Source organism: Dendropsophus ebraccatus, chromosome 1, assembly GCF_027789765.1.
Source record: "Dendropsophus ebraccatus isolate aDenEbr1 chromosome 1, aDenEbr1.pat, whole genome shotgun sequence".
Taxonomy (NCBI): domain Eukaryota; kingdom Metazoa; phylum Chordata; class Amphibia; order Anura; family Hylidae; genus Dendropsophus; species Dendropsophus ebraccatus.
This window is the reverse complement of record NC_091454.1, coordinates 99,135,575-99,153,632: the sequence shown is the minus strand read 5'-3', so window position 1 is coordinate 99,153,632 and position 18,058 is coordinate 99,135,575.

Below are 18,058 nucleotides of genomic sequence, written 5' to 3'. Positions count from 1 at the left end.
ACAAATCACAAAAACTTCTGGGCATTGCATCACTTATAAAATGTAAAACAAATAAGGCTAGCTACAAAAGAAAGAAAACATGACCCCTTATAACATAGAATGCTAGTGCCATATGTTACATTTTCTCACTTTCCTTTTGTATTGTTCTATGTAACGCTAACATTAAGAATCTACGAGATGGAAAGGTTTCCTATGTAATTAAAAAATTAATTTTTTCCTTTGTGCCTTTTAAGAAATCTATCTACAGTAAATGTACTGAGAATATTTTCTTAGTTGTATTTTGTGTGTGTGTTTGTGTGTATGTTGGTGGTAGGGGTACCCACGGAGGATCATCAGAGTTATGCTACAGCTTCCAGAATTGTAGTATTGTGGTGTAATGTCAGAGACAGGGTGGCACAACTAACCCAGTGGTCCCTTGTGAGCCCAGAAATGTGTCAAGATAGCTGTTTTAGTGATGTGAAAGGCAAGAATGAGGCCCCTGGACACTAGGATTCTGTGAAGCAACTTGGTATCTCATGAAGCAAAGTTGATCAAATCAGATATGCACCACAAACATGGCGAACAGATTAACAGCTTGTAACTATGTATGCTTTGAGCCTAGAATAAATTGGTTCTTATTAAAATGTGAAATCATCCGGCAAAAATGGACTCCTGCACAGCTCAGGGGTTCAAATTATGGAAGATATTAATATTAGATAGTACAGAGAAAACTGATAGGGTGAAGAGAGGAGAGGGAAGATGGAGGTGCATTTTTCTTCAAAGTGCTTTAGCATGATAAACATTTTTAAAAAAAAGGTATACATACCTATCACCCTAATGAACCGAACTATTCTTTAACCCACACGGCTAAATACTGTCAAATAAATACTGTGAATAAAAAGTATGCCAGAATTGCTGTGGTTTTTTTTTTTAATCCCGCCACCCAAAATCAGAATAAAATGTTTTTAATGAAAACATCATAGGACTTTTTTTCCCTAAGAGTCTAAACACAGGAAGTCTCGTGTTTCCCATGAAGATAGTCAAGTGATTGATTGAAACATTGAGCCGTGATGCTCTGTACAGGTCAGACTTCATATGTTTAGTCTATTTTTTTCAACCAGCACAAGTCAGAAAATCTGCCTTCAGGAGACTGGGACCTGGAATTCTGGTAAGTTTGTTTTACAGCATGATAACAGCAACAAAAAAATTAATGTATATTGCAAACTTGCTTTATTTCACATTCACTGTTGATTTAGACTTTGGAAGTTATAGAGACCGTGACACTTTAAAGGGGTACTCCGGGCTGGGGGCTTTTTTGCCTATGGATCCCGCCCCTGCCACTAACTGGCTGAGCGGACTTGAAACGTCATGTCTGGAATCAGGGAAGTAAGGGGATATCATTGCCCTCATCCACCTCCTCCCTGGCCTTAGGCAAAAAAGCCCCCCAACCCGGAGCACCCCTTCAAGTATATAAATTGTCTTTCACTTTTTGGAGTTATGGGTGGGATGAAAATAAGAAATTCAGGAAAAAAGAAATACAGAAGGGGATTTTTTTTTTTTGCAAAAACAGTAAGACTATGAAACTCTCTGTCAGAGGAAATTGTTGTATAAACTCTAGAGTTCAAAAGGGACCTGGATGCATAGAAACATAGAAACATAGAAGATTGTCGGCAGAAAAAGACCATTGGGTCCATCTAGTCTGCCCTTTTAGTATTTTCTTTCTTATTATCTTAGGATAGATATATGTCTATCCCAGGCGTGTTTAAATTCTGTTATTGTAGATTTACCAACCACCTCTGCTGGAAGTTTGTTCCAGGTATCTACTACTCTTTCAGTAAAAAAATATTTTCTTACATTGCTTCTGATCTTTCCCCCAACTAACCTCTCACTGTGTCCTCTTGTTCTTGAGCTCAGTTTTTTTACTAAAAACACTCCCCTCTTGAACCTTATTTAGTCCCTTAACATACTTAAAGGTTTCAATCATGTCCCCCCTTTCCCGTCTTTCCTCCAGACTATACAGATTCAAATCTTTAAGTCTTTCCTGATATGGTTTATGCCTCACACCCTCCACCATTTTTGTAGCCCATCTTTGGACCCGTTTTATTTTATCAATGTCCTTTTTTAGGTGAGGTCTCCAGAACTGGACACAGTATTCCAGATGTGGCCTCACCAGAGCTCTATACAGCGGGATCACAATCTCTCTCTTCCTACTGGTTATACCTCTAGCTATACACCCCAGCATACGATTTGCTTTCCCCACCGCCTGGTTGCACTGGTGACTCATTTTAAGGCTGTCAGAAATCATTACCCCTAAATCCTTCTCTTCTGAAGTCTTTTCCAACACATTACTGCCGATGTGATACTCGGATAGAGGATTCCTCCTCCCCAAGTGCATTATTTTACATTTGGAAACATTGAACTTCAATTTCCACTGTTTGGACCACTTATCTAGCAAAGCTAAATCATTTTCCATATTACTGACACCTCCAGGAATATCAACCCTATTGCACACTTTTGTGTCGTCAGCAAACAGACAAACTTTACCCACCAACCCTTCTCCTATGTCACTTACAAACATATTAAAAAGAATAGGACCCAGAACAGACCCTTGTGGCACACCACTTCTAACCAGTCTCTGCTCGGAATATACACCATTAACAACAACCTTCTGATATCTATCCTTCAGCCAACTACAAATCCACTGAACTATCCAGGGATTTAGACCAATTTTCTCTAACTTCTCTATCAGCCCTTTATGAAGAACTGTATCAAAAGCTTTGCTGAAGTCCTGATAGGCGATATCCACAGCACCACCTTCATCCAGCACTTTTGTGGCATAATCAAAGAAATCAATGAGATTAGTCTGACATGATCGGCCCTCAGTAAAGCCATGCTGGTTTGGATCCATCAAATTGTTGATTCTTAGGTGACATGTACACTGTTTTATTAAAGTGAAAAAACTGCCATTTTTGATCATAAAAGCCATAAAAAGATGGTAAGGTTCATCAATTATGGTTGTCCTTATCAAATAACGCCCATTATTATATATATATATATATATATATATATATATATATATATATATATATATATAAAAAAAGCAGTTTTTTCACTTTACAAAATCGTGTGTGAGCATAGCCGTAGAGTGTGACCAGGTTATAGTTGCTAGATTCTGCAGGAGGGTCATGTATCCAGGGATTTGTTCTGATTGTCAAATTTGGAAGGAATTTTTAGCTTCTCCATCCCCCCCCCCCCCCTCCTTCCTCTGGATCAATACAGCTAGTAATAAGCTTAACTTTATAGACTGGTGTCTTTTTTCAGCCTTACAAACTATGTAATCAATAATTTTAGTCGATAGTTGTCTTACTGTTTTCCTTTTACAAAGAGAAAAAAAATGCACTGTGCTATTTAAATGCAATTAAAGTCTAAAAATAAAAACAACACTAACATGAGCCAATATATTCCTTATTTGTTTTACAAGATAAATATGAAATGTGAGGATGGGTGTAAGCAGATGGTTGTTTGGCTGTGTTGCTAAGGGAGTTAATGTATTCTGAGTCAGCTGAGACATGTTGCACAGTATATTAATCTGATCACTCTGATTATAGTACTGCAAAGCTCAGTGTGATCACAGTCTACATATACATGATTAATGAGGATTATAAGTAATTGTATTAATTCTGCTCCTTGGAGAGGCTAGTGTTACTATAATTATTGAGATCCCAGCTATGGAAATGTGCTCCTAATACGTGGGAAGTGGTTGGTAACTGAACCTTAGAGAAATCTAAAAACTTTTGAAAACATTCCAGTGACATACATTGTTATTAATGATATGTCTTCCTGTGGTATTACTAATTGCCAATATACAAAATTTATTTTATCCAGTAACCATTTTCTAGGCTGTCCATCATTGTCAAGCCCCATTGCTTAACTATATTACATGATTGTGCAGAATGGCAGCCACTAAATAGGTGACATATTATAACAAACTACATATCAGCATTGACAGACAAAAAAATTAAAGCTTTTGAATTATACTTCGAAAATAAGGGGGCCATTTTTTTTCAAATCTTGTGCAAAGGAATAGTGGAGTAGCAGACTGCTTCTTTTATTTTTAGAAAGACCTCCGAGGAGAAAAGGTTTTAGAAATGTCCCCTTATGTACTAATTTGCTTATGGAACATGATAACAAAAGATCATCACAGGAATAATAAGTAACAGTAAATTGGTATATAATTAATAACTTGTGTGACACTTGTTTGCTTGTCCAATTGTGCAGCCATGCCACATGAACAATCATTGTTTTTTCATGCATTCCATACAATTCTTCACTGTCAGTTGCACATCACCTGTTTAAACAGGGTGATGTGTGGCTGATAGCGATAATCTAAATGGAAGCTCAGAACATCCAATAAGCCAAAAAGCAAGCTAATTTGCCGATTATCGGCTTATATAAAAGGGCTTTTATACAATAATATTGTGATTTCCAGTTTTTTAGAGGTTAAACGCTTAGGAAAGTTTAACTTTTTATTAGCCTTACCTCACACTCCAAAAATCTATTTATGCCAAGCTCAAGGATGTGTATATGGAAGGCCATTCAGAAAAGTGTTTAGCTCAATGGTCCTTGATGACCTCCCTGACAAATTGTTAATGGGTCTACGAATAGCAAGATGTACCACCCAGAGCTAACACGTTAGCATTCTGCACAAAGCCATTTTAGCATTTGATATATTAACATAGCCCATTAGGATGCACCTTCTCACTATCTGAGACTCTGCCCTAAGTGTAATATTTCCCAAACGTGCCTTTTTTAGGGCTTATTGCAATGCCTATCAATCCAACCTTTATAAAATGGGGTGCTGGATCTCTTTCAAGACATCTGGAAATATACAATTCAGTTTACTCCTCTCTGGTGTCTCTTTCATTACACATAGGTTCATCCCTCTGACTCCACTAAAAGGCTCAGCAGATCTTCATACTGCATTACGTTTTTTGTAATTTTAGTAAAGAACAGATGCTGATTGCAATGAAGTCAGCGTCCGATCTTTACTGCAGGTGTGGCATTGAATTGAAGTCAATGCAATGCCACCCGCTGTGCTCACATAGCGTTATGTAAACGCCCGTTCTTTAGAAAATAATGCACCAGCCTATTGTTTCTGGATGTTGTTCCGGCCACACATTACATTGAAGTGAATAGCTTACTGATTTGTGGGCACACTCAACGATGCCCACAAATCAATAGTAAGAAAAGGACGCTCCTGCAGCCGATTCAGGGTTATTGGGTGCAGGAATATCCTAAATGCAGCCCAGCCGCCGGCAGTTTAACAGCGTCTATTGCTATGCAACGAACACTGTTAAACCTAGTGTGAACATAGCCTTACTGCTGGTGGCTCAATGTATTCCTTACCAATTGATGCATACATCTACTTCTTCAATGCAGGAAATTTTATGGGTAAAGTGAGTGAAGAGTTTATATTTTATTTAAAAAGCCACATTTTCCTTACTAAAAATTAAAAAAAGAAAAATGTCCCATTTTAGTATATTCCCAATATATTTCTTTAATCAGTCAGTATAGATTCCTTTTATTGCAACACATATATTTGTTATGTGACAAGATGAATTTAGGAGCAAAGAAAATAATGTAAGTCAGTGACATTTGGCAAGAACATGTTCCATTTAATCTGCTCCTTGAACTAAGGAAGTTTTTTTTTTTGTTTTTTTTTCCTGTAAGAGTTATACTATATGTTTTACTGCCAGAGAAAACAGACTGATGAATAGCAGAATTCACATAGGTTTATAAATAGGATGGCTAAGAGGCAGAGTAAAGACAGGTGGGAGCTCTGCCATGTTGAACATTTGGGGTTTATTTACTGAATGTATTACTTTGCAAGGGATGTTACGGAATGAAAACCCACTAAGAAAAGAGTAAAGGGATAGTTTATAAACTAATTTGTTTGATACTTTAGATTCCATACTGGATTACATATGTAAAATATATGCATTTTAATAACCATATATGTCAAGAAAAGAAGAACATGTCACAAAAGTGCTGAATTTACTCAGTGTGAACTGGCCCTTATAAGACACAAGCAGTAGTGTGTAACACATGTCACATGGCAGAGTAGCAATGCTTGCATCCCCTGTGTACCACACATACTCCTTAGCTGTTCCAGTCACACAAAGTGTAGGTGAATGACCTATGACACGAGGATTCTTTTAAACAATTATAAACTTAACTTTAACTTAACTTTAAATTTTAAACTTTCTGGTGCAAAATCTTATAAACATACAATCTAATGTAGCACAAGGTAGATAGCGCTTTTATGCTTGAAACTAAGGAGATTTGGCCACTTTCCCTTTTTAGTTAACCTGCGAATAAAAGGTTAAAGGACAACTCCCGCAGGACCCCCCAAAAAAAAAAAAACACAGACACACACAGACACCATACTCACCATCTCTCCGGTGACGATCGCCACTCGATTCGCCCGCCGTCCGCCTCTCCGTCGCCGCCGTCCGCCATCCAGCGATGTCTCCGACTTCCGGGTCCAGGGGATGGAAAAGGCTGCCAGTGCGCTTGCGCACCGGCAGCCTTTTCATTGGCTGGAGCGCATCACATGGCTTCCAGCAAGCTCAGCCAATCAGGGCTGAGCAAGCTGGAAGCCATGTGATGCGCTCCAGCCAATGAAAAGGCTGCTGGTGCGCATGTGCACCAGCAGCCTTTTCATCCCCATTCACTTTGCATGAAGACGCCGAGGAGGAAGAAGACCCGGACCGCCCCTTGGCTCTGACGTCGTCGTCACCAGATGCCGCCCCGGAGAAGAGGACCGTGACGATTGTAATAGGTAATGTATACATTCTTTAACTTCCGGGGTGGCGGGTCGGGGGTCCGAAAGTGGGGGAAGGGGGCCAGGCCGGGTATTTAACCACATTACAAAGTTATATAACTTTGTAATGTGTGTTAAATGAGCAAAAAAAAATTTTTGTGGGACTTGTCCTTTAACTGAATAATTTGACTTTAAGACACTTTAGTAGGAATACTTAACTTAGTTCTTATGGGTTACGGATTTTAATAAAGGAATCACAGTCCAATTAGTCTAAACTCTAGGCTCTTATGAGGATTTTCATAGTTTGGCTGGCTGTGGTTTGAGAAGATAAAAATCTAGTTACAGGAGAACAAATCTCTTGCACAATACCCAGAGGAACATATGCAGGAGCATGATCACTTAAGTGGAAGCTGATCAGCACTGTCTCTGACCGGAGGCCTCATAGAAGACGGCAATGTCAGGAGGCCTTTGAGAAATTTCTCTCACTTGGACTAGACAAAATTTAGAAGAACAATGAACAATCCTTGCAGTTTGGGCTGGTTGTGACTTGCTTCACATGTCTTTGGGAAGTGCAGAACCTGCATGTAACTTGTTCTTCCCACCGTATTTACAGCCAACTGGCTAAATGGATAATCTGACTAACAGTAGCTAAGTAAGCAGCCATGTGCACTGTCCGGACACTAGGCCTAGACTCTCCTAGACTTGTTTAGGTCCCCCCTTTATAGGTTAACAGGGACTGGACTAGGAACTGCTCTTATTGATTGGCATCAGGTGACCAAATGATCTTACTCCCATACATGTGACAGAAGAAATGTTTAAACCTTGCACTTTAAACCTTACGTGTATACTGTTAAGTAGGGATGAGCAAATCTACATAAGGAAAGAAGCAAAGCGCTTTATTCCTATTGGAATTCTGCTCATCAGGCTGTAGGCTTTGAAGTCTGCTCTGCTCCCTGCCACACTTTCCAGAAAAAGAGGGATCCAGTCCTGGGAAACTGGGAGAAATTTCCCAGGACTGGATCCATCTTTTCCCAGCACTCAGGGAGGAGCAGCAGGGAGCGGAGCACACTTTAAAGCCTTCAGCTGGATGAGCGAAATGCAGATAGGAACAAATTGCTTCACTTCGTTCCTACTGTAGATTCGCTCATCTCTACTGCTAAGCAATGTGAAAAGTAGAGCAGTGTGACATGTTTTATTTAGCAATCATGACGGTTTCAGACTCTGACCAAACAATACTTTTGATATGTCTCACATCTTGCAAAACCACATGTATCATACATATAAAGATTACAGAATGAACCTAAAAACTTCTTTCTGCTGACCTCCTTCCTATATTTTGTCTTATACGTATGTATTATAACATATACAACATATATGCCCCCCCGCCCCAAAAAAGATCTATGCTAAAACATGCATATACTTCTGCAACTTTTCTAGCATACCACTGTATAAGAAGAACAAGATGAAAATAAAGCCTTAGAGTTACTAACTGCAATTTACATTGTTGTACCCCCCCCCAAAAAAAAAAGTTATATTTATATATATATATATATATATATATATATATATATATATATATATATTAACTAAAACTATTCTTGCCATACTTTTATGGCAATATTGAATGATTAGTTAGCTGGTCTGTTAACACATTATAAATCAAACCAAGGCACTTGAGACATAAATAGTGCTGTAAGTAACAAAAGACTGATTGATTGTTTAAGACCTAAGACTATTTGCACAAAGAATAATAATAAACTAGTAGCTTTAGCTAGCTAATAATGTCATACGGCTGCTAAAATCTGCCATTATGAAAGCCAAATGTAGTTACTGCCACTGTTAAAAAAAGGTGAAGTAAAACTTTAAAAGCAAATCTTCCCCTCTATTAATAAAACTGAAAAATATATTCTTCATGTGAAGGCTGAGATACTATAACATTGAAATTAATGCCAATAACTAGAATAATGATTGTCCATTATAATGTTTCTTTTTCACTTTCTTTTTGTTAGTGCTGACTGTACGACAAGGATCATAAAAAGAGGTTGGTTGGGTAGGTGACTGCTTAGCGTACCAATTCTTCATCAGGGATTTGTATATGAGTCTATGTGGGTGTATATAATGTATATATGTATATTTGCTTTATTGACTGTAAGCCTGTCCCTGACTGTCCATGTGAGTGTTAGTAACAGCACACCTGCTCTGGCTGTCTGTATCAACTCCTATCAGCCTATATGTCGACTATTGACATAGAGACCAGACCACTGTGGTGGGTACAATTTATTTCGTATGTCTGTGGCACCAAAATGATTCTCTTGGCCCTCCATATGGTTTAAGGCCCTATTACACGGAACGATTATCGGCCAATATCGGCGGTTACAGCCGATAATTGTCAGCAGTGGAATTGACAGCAACGATTAGCTGACATCGCTCGTGTCGGCTGATCTTTGCGTCGTTTGTCTTTCAAACATGTTGAAAGACAAACAACTGATACAGCAACGATCTGCTGCCGTCGCTCCGTGGAATAAGAGCGTCGGCAGCAGATGCTGCTGTATCCTATGGGTTGCCCGGACGATCAGCGATCCCCCGTGGAATAGCAGCAGTAGCGAGCGGGGAACCAGGAGCAAACAAGCGCTAATAGCGCTTGTTTGCTCCTGTCAGTCGGCCCGTGGAATAGGGCCTTTAGTTTGGAAGATAGACCACAAAAAGTTCTTACATGTCACTGAAGCTTGCCCAGGGCAGTACTGAACAAAGATCAAAGTAGGTGAGAAGCTCCCCTCAATGGCTCAATGCTCAGGAGGAGGAGAAGCTGATACAGAGAAGGCACTAGAGATTGGTGAGAAGATAACTGGCCCCTGATGTCTTTAGGTGGTGATGGACATTTCTAAGATGTTTTTAGCATATGAGGAATACAGTCTAGCAAATATTACTAAAATAATTTATGTTGTTCTAGCAATGCAGGTACACTAAGGGTGCATGCACACTGCGGAATGGCAACGGATAACCCGTCTGTAGTTTGGAGGCTCATTAACTGGTGAATACTTGGAGTAAAGTTCTCACAACCAGAGCAAACCCTAAAAACAGCGGTTTACGCTATATTTTACCTTGGACCAGAGTACAATTGTTTTGGCATCACTTGTTTCTTTTCCAGTTCTGCAACCCTTTATAATCTTAGGGTGCATGCACACTGCGGAATGGTGACGGATAACCCGCCTCGCATTCCGCAGCTTGCACTGACTCGGACTGAGGCGGGCGCTCGCGTGTCCACCCGTGTCATAGACTCCATTCTATGCATGGGCGGATTACGTTGTTCGTCCAAAGAATGAACATGTTCATTCTTTGGACGAAGGGTGGCCCCCACCTGTGCATAGAATGGAGTCTATGACACGGAAGGAGACGCGAGCGCCCGCCTCAGTCCGAGTCAGTGCAAGCTGCGGAATGCGAGGCGGGTTATCCGTCACCATTCCGCAGTGTGCATGCACCCTAAGATTATAAAGGGTTGCAGAACTGGAAAAGAAACAAGTGATGCAAAAACAATTGTACTCTGGTCCATGGTAAAATGTAGCGTAAACCGCTGTTTTTAGGGTTTGCTCTGGTTGTGAGAACTTTACTCCAAGTATTCACCAGTTAATGAGCCTCCAAACTACAGACTAGTGTTGAACCAACATATTGCTGGTTGACAACGGCAAACCCAGAGATTTCAGTAATTTAGATTGCTTTTTTTTCCAAACGCAGTCTATTTGATAATCAAAGTATATTAGATTTTTGCTCTAAATGTTACTAATCATAGGATTTTACAATGTGTAATATTTGGTTCAAAGTGTTGATCAGTAATGCCCAGAAATGTGGTGATCCCGGACATGTCACTTACCATAAATGTCAATTGTAAATTTAAGAGTTTACTTTTTTTTAAAAAAGCTATTCCTTGGCCTCAATGAGAGTCACATGAGAGGAAGCAGCACCGTAGGAGAGAGCATCGAAAATGAAACACACATGAATCAAGATTTCTCTACGGGATAAAAGAATGAAGTCCTGACTCAGTTCCTTGTACTGCACGCTGTGTTATTCTATATCTTTTCACACACATTCCAACTAAAACAAATTGTCTGATTCATCTTACAAAGCTTGTGCAAATGTTTACACACTTTTTTCATTTATTTTTGCTGAAACATATGATTAAACATTTGCATTCAATATGTGTGTCCTGAGTTATATAGCAAGAGATTTTTCTCAATTTTGAATTGCGATTGACAACCACATATTCTTGTCTAGATTATCATAGGCGTAATTAGAACTAGTACTAGAATTTATTTTCTTTACCAATGCCTACCTGTTCTTGGACAAAAAAAAAGACCAAAAATATATATTTTACAATATGGCTCCATAACGATATGTAAGTACATAGTACAGTGTGCTTCAGTAAAGGGAAAGTTGTAAAGAAAATGCAGTTGTGATAAGTTATCTAAAGGAATACATTTTTAGAAGTGTGTACAATGGTGGATAACATAAGATTTTTTAAAGAAAGTTTTGAAACAGGGGCAGAACTACCGCCATAGAGCCGAAGCGGCTCCTATGGGACCCACCGCATCAGAGGGCCTGGTGCCCTGATCTTGTAATGGACCGGGCCCCCTGAGCTCACATGAATTGCAGCACCTGGTGGCCAAACGGTCCTCTTAGGTGCTGGAAATAACTAGATCTGGCACTTTCACTGCAAGCACTCCTGATGAGCCAATCACTCTTGTGTCCGGAGGTAGCATTTTGCCTCCTGTTACAAGAGCCTGCTCCTTCTTTCAGCAATCCGGCATACAAGTTACATCACTCATGCACCCAGACCTAGGAGAGGAAGGAAATGCTGGATGCTGCAGTAGGTGAGTATAGTATTTTTCTTTCTTCTTCTTTTTTTATTGGCATAGCTTGCATTGGGAAGAGATGTTGGGGGGAGGGGCATTGCCTGCATGGGAAGAGGGTTAATTTACAGGGGGATGCCTACACGAGGAAGGAATTATTTATATGGGGGTGTCTACATGCAGGGGAGGCAGCAAACAGGGGGATGCACACATGGGGGAACTAACTACCATTTGAGATGCTTACATTGGGGGGGGGGGGATAACTACCAGAGGAGATGCCTACATGGAGGAAAGGGGGATTAATACATAAGAGAGGGGGCAACCTACTCAGGCCCACATGATGCCCACATAGGCAAACTACAGAGATGCCCACATAGGAGGGATGGAGCTAACTACATAGGAGGGAGAAGGGATAACCACCAGAAGAGATATCTATATGGAGGGAGGAGACTACAAGAGATGCTTAAGGAAGATGATTACATTGGGGGGGGGGGGGGTAGCTACCAGGCGGTAATTACCTACAGTGGAGTGCCTACATGGGGTATACTGCATAACTAGTGGGCCTACTACTGGAGGGGTTACCTACAGAGGGGTGCCTACCTATCAGGAACACTACCTACTACTACCATAGAAACATGAGGGATACCATATTTACCTGCACAGGGAGGCCTATCTACTAAACAGATGTACAGAGAGGGGCCTGACTTCTATATAAGGGCACAGAGGGGCATAATGGGGGCACTTTACTACTATATGGATACAGAGGGGACTAACCACTATATGAGGGCAAAAGACAGGGCAATATAGATGATGCATGAGAGAGGAGCCTAAAATATTAGGCAGATCTGACTTGTGACTGAAAGAAGTCCTCATTAGTGCCCAGGCCGGATGGAGAAGAAGAGCAACTCTGATAAGAGAAGCATCCTGTGATTCACTCAAAGAAAACGTCCCCTGTGAGTAATTAGCTGTAACTGCATTATAATTACTTATGGTCTGCAGAGCCTGTGTAGAGCGGATATCTGCTACTTTATGGTCACTGTATGAGGGGATATAGGTCTTTGTACAGTATATTTGATTGAGTAGCAGAGTTGTGACATTAGTAAATATGTGTGTGGAGTCCCACTAGGGGTGTTGCAGTTATATACACCCTTCGCAAAAGTCTGTACTTATTGTATTATCATTGTGATGAAAGTAGTACGAAAAGTTAGCCACTGGTTGTCGCTGTATTATGTATATGTATATGGAAGCCGCACAGGTGAAGGATCGCAAAGGGTTGTTATTTTTTTGTGTCACCAGAATCTGTAGACCAGTAGGATTTCTGCTTTCTTCTCTCCTATCATCTTCCTCCTTTCTTCTTTTGTTGCACTCTTTCATCCACTCGCAGCGCACCTTTAGAGATGAGCAGACTTTTTGGATTTCTGGTTCGTATGAAACAGAACGATCGGCGCCGGATTCCCGCTGTCTGCTCGCTCCTTGCAGCGGGTGGATACTCCTAAGGAACGCCTGGAAAACTGGGATACAGCCAATGCTAATTGCTGTATCCCAGTTCTCCAGGCGTTCCTTAGGAGGTATCCACCTGCTGCACGGAGCGAGTAGACAGCGGGAATCCGACGCGATCATTCTGGTTCATAAGAACCAGAAATCCGAAAAAGTCCGCTCATCTCTACGCACCTTACACTCTGGGGAGGAAGTTAGTTACATGGGTGGAGGAGAAGCATAAGTCTTTTGTTCTGGACACTGTGGAGGAAGGACACAGTGATCCTATTCGGGCCCGGCCCTCTGCCAGGTCCCGTACCCCAAGTCAGTCTTAGTCAGCAACCCGCATGGGAAGGATGTAAGACAGCACACTGTCACCAGCTTCTTTATAAGTGACACTGTAAAGCACTATGCACTGTTAAACTCCTCTTAAGAGAGGACTAGCAAGAGACAACCTCATTGCACGCCGAGGACAAGGAGAAGTCACAGTTCAGGACAGCATCCATAACAGATATGCAAAAGAACACTGCAGAGACACCATCACATGTCTCAACGTCAGTGAACTAGCCAGACCTTCCCTTCAGGAAGGAACAACCAAGCCAAAGGCATTTTCCAGTCACGGAAACCACTCCAGCAAGGTATCCATCCACAGACAGCTGTTTCGGGGGTTTTGCCCCCATCAGTGTGGAGTAGGTTTCTGGAAGTTGGGAGCAATGACTAGTAAGTGCATGCAAAAGGACGCTGGTTGACCTCAGGGAGATCAACCAAAAGACCGCAGAGACACCATCACGTGTCTCAACGTCAGTGTATTCTAGAACATTGCCCCTGGGAAATCAAATATGCAAAAGAACACTGCAGAGACACCATCACATGTCTCGACGTCAGTGAACTAGCCAGACCTTCCCTCCGGGAAGGAACAGCCAAGCCAAAGGTGAAGTGGTTTCCTTGACTGGAGAATGCCTTTGGCTTGGTTGTTCCTTCCCGGAGGGAAGGTCTGGCTAGTTCACTGACGTCGAGACATGTGATAGTGTCTCTGCAGTGTTCTTTTGCATATTTGATTTCCCAGGGGGCAATGTTCTAGAATACACTGACGTTGAGACACATGATCGTGTCTCTGCGGTGTTTTGGTTGATCTCCCTGAGGTCAACTAGCGTCCTTTAGTATCCATAACAGAGGCACAGAGCCAGGAACTGATCCGGACAGAGCAAAGTTGCAGTAACCTAGGAACTTTGTCTCACAGTGCAGGTGTCAGCAAGGGAACCCTCAGCACTCTGCTCATCCCAGGTAACAAGGTCTGGGGCCTATGTCACCCATTATGAAGGTTTACCGAGTCTAGTGGGCATTAGGTGGTGTGAAGACGGAAGTCAAAGGTCAATACATGGGCACAGGTGTTCTTCTTATTCTTATTCTTCTTACATTACAAGTATCTCATTACAAGTATTCTACCTCATCCTCCAACATCCCGGCAGAGCACATTACTACCTGGGTTGAGACTCTCACGGCATCCTCTTGTATTACTCAGCACAACACAACTATGTCCTACCCTGCACTTATCCTACAGACCTGGTCGTTCTATTGTCAAGTGTTTATTGGAAACTTTGTCAAGTGTGCTTCAGTGACTTTAATTAAAGAAACCTTATATTGTCACTTCTGTATTACCTGCTGCACATTTACAAGTAGTAAACTAACTCAACTATACTCAAAGACTCTGTGATTCTTCGCCACCACCGACACAGCACACACCACAAGCTTGGGACATTCTCCCCTTTCTGTGGGTGGTGGGTCCTACTATCCGGGAGGGTCACTACACCACTCTGGCCATCCATGACATAACCCCAAGGGACCCAGTAGCAACCCGGCAGGACACTGACCACAGGGGAAAAAGGTACAACCGGCCTTCCAAAATAAAAGCAGGCGTGCCATCACACCTGCTTGCCCACCAGGCACTGCCGTCACATGACAACATACCAAGGTCTGGCTGTATCTCGGCCATCCACCACCGGAGTGGTGTCACACTACAACACCTAGCAAGTGACCGGCCGCTCCTCCGATATAACATCACACCGGGGGGACACCACATGTAGTTGTAATATTTGTCCCTTGTAAACGGGTACGGTTTGTATTATTGGTCTTTGTATACACAATTTGGTCAATAACAGTATGGTGGTCATGGTGGGGCTGTAATAGTTGCCCCTTGTATTCTGGTATTATTGGTAATACTGGTCTTGATATACAGGATTTGGTCAGTGTTACAGTGATTTGTATGGTAATATTTTTTGCTCCTTATTTACCAGTGCTATAATACTATCCCTAAGCATGAGGAAGTTGGAGGAGGACCATATCAGTGTCCTGTCATAGGCAGTAATTGGCTGGGCAGGGAGGTCCTGCTCTGACATTTTGCATTGGGGTCTATAAAACAGGGGCAGCTTATCTCACCATTGGAGACAGCATATTTATAAGACAAAAGATTGGAGAGGACCAAAGCCTATGGTTTGCATTGGGGCCCAATGCTCATGAACCTTCTACTTCCCTGCTTCTGTGCAGGGTGTGATATAATTTAAAAAGAAAATGCCATACTAATCTATTAAACCTACTAAAGGATTTATCCTATTATAGTTATCAAAGATTGTATTTTGAATCTTGCCATCTAACTTTATAAAATAATTCAATAATTAATACATAGAAATAATTTTAGCACTATTTTTAAGTTATTACATTAAAATTAACATACATATAGCTTACATCTGTCAGTATCATAAGTATCTGATAAAATACAGTTCCTCAATTTCAACGGTAGAGCTTTGTATGTAATTAACTATTATTTGATTAGCTGGGGCTGCTGAAGTTGGATAAAGCTCTAAGGTTGTCTGGAAAACATGGATACAGCCAATGACTATATCCATGTTTTCCACATAGCCTTAGGGCTTTATCCAACTTCAGCAGCCACCGCTAATTAAATGCCAAAAGTTCGGGTTCAAATCGACTCGAGCATGCTCGAGGTTCGCTCTTCTCTAATAATGTGCCATCAGGAAATATTTGCAACTGTGTTTTTATGTTACATATACAGTGGTACCTCGCTTCTGGTTCTGGAAGGCTGTTCCAGAACCTAGCAGTTCGAGAACCGAGCTGCAAGTTCCCATAGGAAACCATGTAAATGTGATTAATTGGTTCTTACACTCCGTGGGTCAGGTGCAGAGCACCCGGCCCACAGAGTGTAAAAACACTCCATATCCCCCGCAACAGAGAGAGGCAGGAGCGGGCGGCTATTTAAACTTGCCGCCATGCTCCTGCTCCTCTCAGCTGCGGGGGACACCTTGTAAAGAAGTGGAAAATCCCATCATAATGAGGGGAATCCCCACTTCTTTACAGGGTGTCCCCCGCAGCTGAGAGGAGCAGGAGCATGGCGGCAAGTTTAAACAGCCGCCCTTTCCTGTCTCTAAATGCGGGGACTCCCACAGCCCCACTCACCAGCTTCTTAGCTTCTTTCTCCCACTGCTCCCCGCCGCCTCTACAGACTCTCCTTTACCCTAGAGAGGCGGCGGGAGCAAGAAGCTAAGAAGCTGGTGAGCGGGGCTGTGGGCGCAACAACACGGGCACACCGCAGGCTATAGAAGTGTACTGGCTGGGTAAGTGTATAGGAAGCGATCTGGGCCGGCGGGGGTGGGGGTTGATGTGGGGAGAGACAGGACAGTGCAGCGAGCCGGCTTCTTTACAGGGCGTCCCCGCATTCAGTGGCAGGAGCGGGCAGCTATTTAAACTTGCCACCATGCTCCTGCTTCTCTCAGCTGCGGGGGACACAATTAAAAGAAGTAAGGATTCCCCTCATTATGATGGGATTCCCCACTTCTTTACAGGGTGTCTCCCGCAGCTGAGAGCAGCAGGAGCATGACAGAAAGTTTAAATAGCCGCCTCTCTCTGTTCCCGAAAACCTCTAACTGTTAGCTGAACTTCAGTTCAGCTGACAGTTATCCCCCTGATTTTGTTCAGATACCGAGCAATGTTCGAGTACCGAGCAAAACATGAGGGGGAAATTTAGTTCGAATACCGAATTGTTTAAACACCGACGTGTTCGGGAACGAGGTTTTACTGTACTGTTTAAGAATTTTTGGTGAATTGTTTTTTTCTAATTTCTACTTTACAATCTGTGTTTGAAATAATCCTTACATCTTGCAGTTCACAATCTAGTTACATGTCCTAAAACTAAGCTAACCCACCAAATTACCCACCTAGGCCTAATAATAGTTTGATAGGGAAATTTATCTCTGTATGTATTTCAGTATAATCATAGATACACTACCTGTGCTTTCCAATTAAATGTAAGGTTCCAAATTCTTTCAAGACAGCTAGAACTCAACAGGGTTGTATGGTACTATAGTATTTGTTTCATCATATCTGTATCTGACATTTGATATTGTGCAGTAAGGAGCCAAAGTGGTCATGTTTTATTCCTCAAATTTGGTCAGCTACCAATAAAAAAATGAATCTGAATCTTCTGCCATAGGACATTTGATTCTTAGACAGTGTAAGCTTAGACCAGACAATCCAATAATGCACCAGATTTATCCAAAGTGGCTCAGACTGGTAATGGGCATATCTTAATACTGTCAACTCTAACTTTAGTCCAACTTAAAATCTGTCCTAATTTTAAAGCGACTCTGTACCCACAATCTGACCCCCCAAAACCGCTTGTACCTTCTGATAGCTGCTTTTAATCCAAGATCTATCCTGCGGTCCCTTTGTCAGGTGATGCAGTTATTGTGCTAAGAAGCAATTAAACTGGAAGCCCCGTGCCCTATGGGAGTATCTGTGCCCTAAATTTGCACCTCCCCCCTCCGTCCCTCCTCCCCTCCTCCCCACCCTCTTTATCATTAGGAATGCCACTGGAACATTTTCTCCATGCTGAACATTTGCACAGATGCCTTAAAGGGGTAGTGCA